The following is a 5,765-nucleotide window of genomic DNA, read 5'->3' on the forward strand; positions in this document are numbered from 1 at the left end:
GCTTTGTGGGGTCCTTTTTGGTTCCCTATGAATTTTAGGATTTTTTTTTCTAGTTCTGTTAAGAATGATGATGGTGTTTTGATAGGAATTGCATTGAATTTGTAGATTGCTTTTGGCAGTATGGTCATTTTCACAATATTGATTCTACCCATCCATGAGCATTAGATGTGTTCCAATTTGTTTGTGTCATCTATGATTTCTTTCAGCAGTGTTTTGTAGTTTTCTTCATAGAGATTTTTCACCTCCTTGGTTAGATACATTCCTAAGTATTTTTTCTTTCTTTCTTTTTTTTTTCTTTTTTGCAGCTGTTGCACAAGGGGTTGAGTTCTTGATTTGATCCTCTGCTTGGTTATTGTTGGTTTACACCATTGCTACTGATTTGTGTATATTGATTTTGTATCCTGAAACTTTACTGAATTCATTTATCAGATCTAGGAGCTTTTTGAATGAGTCTTTAGGGTTTTCTAGGTATATGATCACATCATCAGCAGACAGTGACCGTTTGACTTCCTCTTTACTGATTTGGGTGCCCTTTATTTCTTTCTCTTGTCTGATTGCTTTAGACAGAACTTCCAGTACTATGTTGAACAGAAGCGGTGAAACTGGGTATCCTGTCTGGTTTCAGTGCTTAGGGTGAATGCCTTCAACTTTTCCCCACTTGGTATAATGTTGGCTGTGACTTTGTCATAGATGGGTTTTATTACCTTGAGGTGTGTGTCTTCTATGCTGATTTTGCTGAGGGTTTTAATCATAAAGGGATGCTGGAGTCTATCAAATGCTGTTCCTGCATCTATTGAGATGATCATGTAATTTTTCTTTTTAATTCTGTTTATGTGATGTATCACATTTATTGACTTGCATATGTTAAACCATCCTTGCATCCCTGGTATGAAACCCACCTGATCATGGTGTATTATCTTTTTAATATGCTGTTGGATTCAGTTAGCTAGAATTTTTTTTTTTTTTTTTTTTAAGGCAGAATCTCGCTCTGTCACCCAGGAGTGCAGTGGTGCGATCTCGGCTCACTGCAAGCTCCGCCTCCCGGGTTCACCTGAGATTCTCCTGCCTCTGCCTCCCGAGTAGCTGGTACTACAGGCGCCTGCCACAATGCCCGGCTAATTTTTTGTATTTTTAGTAGAGACGAGGTTTCACCGTGTTAGCCAGGATGGTCTCAATCTTTTGACCTTGTGATCCACCTGCCTCAGCCTCCCAAAGTGCTGGGATTACAGGCGTGAGCCACTGCGCCCGGCCGTTAGCTTGTATTTTTTGACAATTTCTGCATCTATGTTCATCAGGGATATTGGTCTGTAGTTTTTTTTTTGTTATGTCCTTTCCTGCCTTGGGTATTATGGTGATACTGGCCTCACAGAATGACTGAAGGAGGATTCCCTCTTTCTCTATCTTTTGGAATAGTTTCAGTAAAATTGGTACCAATTTTTATTTGAATTCCTGACAGAACTCAGCTGTGAATCTATCTGGCCCTGGACTTTTTTTGTTGTTGGCAATTTTTTAAATTACTGTTTCAATCTTGCTACTTGTTATTGGTCAGTTCAGAGTTTTAATTTCTTCCTAATTTAATCTAGAAGGGTTATATATTTCCAGGAATTTATCCATCTCCTCTAGATTTTCTAGTTTGCGTGCATAAAAGTGTTCATAGTAGCCTTGAATGATCCTTTGTATTTCTGTGGTATCAGTTGTATAATAATATCTCGCGTTTCATTACTAATTGATCCTGTTTGGATCTTTTCTCTTCTTTTCTTGGTTAATCTTGATAATGGTCTATAAAATTTATTTATCTTTGCAAAGAATCAGCTTTTTGTTTAATTTATCTTTAGTTGTTTGTTTGTTTCAACTTTATTTTGTTCTGCTCTGATCTTTGTTACTTTCTTTCTCCTGCTGGGTTTGGATTTGGTTTGTTCTTGTTTCTCTTGTTCCTTGAGGTGTGACCTTGGATCATCTATTTGTGCTCTTCCAGACTTTTTGATGTAGACATTTAATGTTATGAACTTTCTTCTTAGCACCACTTTTGCTGTGTCTTGGAGGTTTTGATAAGTTGTGTCACTATTGTTGTTCAGTTCAAAGAATTTTAAGATTTCCATCTTGATTTCATTCTTGACCCAAAGATCATTCAGGAGCAAATTATTTAATTTTCATATATTTGCATAGTTTTAAGGGTTCCCTTTGCAGTGAATTTCCAGTTTTATTCCACTGTAGTCTGAGAGGGTACTTGATATAATTTTGATTTTTATAAATGTATTGAGACTTGGCTTTTGGCCTGTCAAATGGTCTATCTTGGAGAATGTTCCATGTGCTAATGAAAAGAATGTGTATTCTGCAGTTGTTGGGTAGAATGTTGTGTAAATATCTGTTAAGTCCATTTGTTCTAGGGTATAATTTAAGTCCATTGTTTCTTTGTTTACTTTCTGTCTTGATGACCTGTCTAGTGCTCTCAGTGAAGTACCGAAGTCCCCCACTATTACTGTGTTGCTATTGATCTCATTTCTTATGTTGAATAATAATTTTTTTATAAATTTGGGAGCTCCTGTGTTAGGTGCATATATATTTAGGATGTGATATTTTCCTGTTGGACAGATCTTGTTATTACATAATGTCCCTCTTTGTCTTTTCTAACTATTGTTGCTTTAAAGTCTGTTTTGTCGGATATAAGAATAGCTATTCCTGCTCACTTTTGGTTTCCCTTTACATGGAATAGCATTTTTCACCCCTTTTCCTTAAGTTTATGTGAGTTCTTATGCATTGGGTGAGTCTCTTGAAGACTGCAGATACTTGGTTGGTGGATTTCTATCGATTCTGCCATTCTGTACCTTTTAAGTGGAGCATTTTGGCCATTTACATTCAACATTAGTATTGAGATGTGAGTTACTCTTCTATCCACCAGGCTAACTGTTGTCTGAATACCTTGGTTTTTTAAAATTATTATCATGTTATTGTTTTATAAGCCCTGTGAGATTTATGCTTTGAGGTGGTTCTATTTTGCAAGGTTTTGTTTCAAGATTTAGAACTCATTTTAGTATTTCTCGTAGTGCTGGCTTGGTGGCGGCAAATTCTCTCCGCATTTGTTTTTCTGAAAAAGACGTTATCTCTCTTTCATTTGGAAAGCTTAGTTTTGCTGGAGACAAAATTCTGGGCTGGCAGATATTTTGTTTGAGGATGCTAAAGATAAGACCCGATCCCTTCTGACTTGTAGGTTTTCTGCTAAGAAATCTGCTGTTAATCTCATAGGTTTTCCTTTATAGGTTACCTGATACTTTTGCCTCACAGCTTTTAAGATTCTTTCCTTTGTCTTGACTTTAGATAACCTGATGACTATGTGCCTGAATGATTATCTTTTTGTGATTAATTTCCCAGGTGTTCTTTGTGCTTCTTGTATTTGGATGTCTAGATCACTTGTGAGGTCAGGGAAGTTTTCTGAATTATTCCCTTAATATGTTTTCCAAACTTGTAGATTTCTCTTCTTTCTCAGGAACACCAGTTATTTTTAGGCTTGGCTGTTTAACAAAATCCCAAATTTCTTGGAGGCTTTGTTTTTTTTTTTTTTAATTTCTTTTTTCTTTGTCTCTGTCTGACTGGGTTAATTTAAAGACCTTGTCTTTGAGCTCTGAAGTTCTTTCTTCTACTTGTTCAATTCTATTGCTGAAATTTTTCAATGCATTTTGTATTTCTCTAAGTGTGTCTTTCATTCCAGAAGTTGTAATTGTTTTTTCTTAATAATATCTATTTCTCTGGAGCATTTTTCATCCATATCTTGTATTTTTTAAAAATTTCTTTAAATTGGTTTTCACCTTTCTCTGGTATCTCCTCGAGTAGCTTAATAATCAACTTGCTGAATTCTTTACCTGGCAATTCAGAGATTTCTTCTTGGTTTGGATCCATTGCTGGGGATCTAGTATTGTCTTTTGGGGGTGTTATAGAACCTTGTTTTGTCATTCTACCAGAATTACTTTTCTGATTCCTCCTCATTTGGGTAGACTATTTCAGTGGAAAAATCTGGAACTCAAGGGCTGCTGTTCAGATTCTTTAGTCCCACAGGGTGGTCCCTTGATGTGGTGTTCCCCCCTTCCTCTAGGGATGGGGCTTCCTGCGAGCCAGACTTCAGGAAGCAATTGTTATTGCTTTTCTTGGTTTAGACACCCAGAGGTGCTACCAGGCTCTGGTCTGTTGCTGGAGAATATCTGTGAACAGTCCTGTGATGCCATCTGTCTTCAGGTCTCCCAGCCGTAGATACCTGCACCTGCTCTGGTGGAGGTGATAGGAGAGTGAAGTAGACTCTGTGAGAGTCCCTGGTTGTAGACGTGTTTAGTGTGTTGGCTTTCTCAAAAGCTGGTTATGCTAGCAGTGAAGTTGTCATGTGGACAGACTCAAGATCACTGGTTGCCAGGATGTTGGAGGCAGTGGAATTAGCTGTTGTTTTCTCCTTCCTTGGAGCAGGGTCATTCAGTCATGAGTTGCTGTAATGTCCTGAGTTGGTTGGCCTTTAGCCAGGAGGTAGTGCTTTCAAGAGACCACCAGCTGCAATAGTAGAAAGGGGATATAAGATTGTCCTAAATTGGCCAGGTTAAGTATTCAGGTTTCTCAGGTGATGGGTGGGGTCATAAAGCTCCCAAGAGTTTGTCTTTTGTGATCAGCTACCAGGGCAGGTAGAGAAATACCATCAAGTTGGGAGCCAAGGTTAGGTGGGTCTAAGCTCAGACTCTCCTTGAGTGAGGCTTGCTGCAGCCACTGTGGGAGATGGGGAAGGTGGTTCTTGGACCAATGGGGTTATGTTCCAGAGGGGATTATGGCTGCCTCTATCACCAGGGAAGTGGGGGAAAACTGGTAGCAATAGACCTCACCCAGCTCCCATCCAGTTGGCAAGGCCAGTCTCACTCTCAACGTACCCAACTAATGGTGCAAGTTTATCTCCAGGCAGCCTGTGCACAGGACTCAGACCTAGTCTCAAGCTTTAAGTTTCACCTGCTAAGAAAGTAAGCATGGCTTTCAGCCATACCCCTCCCCATCTGCCCTCACTGTCAGCTATGACTCCTGCTCTCCTTTCTGCAGCAGTTCTCATTTGCCCCAGATTCTGCTCAAGACAGTTTGTGCCCAGTCAAAGTTATTACAAAGTTTAGCTGGAAACTACTTTCACCCTGTGACCCCTCCCAAATTCCACTGGCTGCCTTTTCCGAGGGCCTCTGTGAGATATAGTCAGGGATGGCTTCCCTGGGCTCAAGCTGGAGAATGGAAGTGCCTACAAGGCTCTTCTCACTACTTTCATATTTCACACTAAGTCTGTTTCAGGTTTAAGTAAGGGTAAATCCTTCTCCTGTAATCTGGACTTTCGGGTTCCCCAGTGGGGACGTGTGTTCAGAGGCAGGTTTTCCCCCTTCTCACCTTGAGAACTCACAGTTTTTCACCTGTCTCACAGAATTTGCAGCAGCCTACCACTTCTTTCAAAGGATCTGTGAATTCTTTTGGTTTTCCTGGTACATTCCTGCAGTGGTTCCTAGAGCGAAAGTCCATGGTGAAAATCTCGACACAGTGTTCTGTCTGTCCAAGTGGGAGCTGCACGTTGGCCTTGTCTCCAATCTGCCATCTTGAATTCTTGTCTCTAACTATTTTGTAGTAACACCTAGCTTAAAATACAAACACATTGTGTAGCTGTACAAAAATTCTTTCTTTATATCCTAATCTTGTAAACTTCTTCTTGCCAAAAAATTACTTTTTAAACTTTTTTGTTAAAAACTAGTACACAAACACACACATTA

Source organism: Symphalangus syndactylus, chromosome 1 (assembly GCF_028878055.3).
Source record: "Symphalangus syndactylus isolate Jambi chromosome 1, NHGRI_mSymSyn1-v2.1_pri, whole genome shotgun sequence".
NCBI lineage: Eukaryota > Metazoa > Chordata > Mammalia > Primates > Hylobatidae > Symphalangus > Symphalangus syndactylus.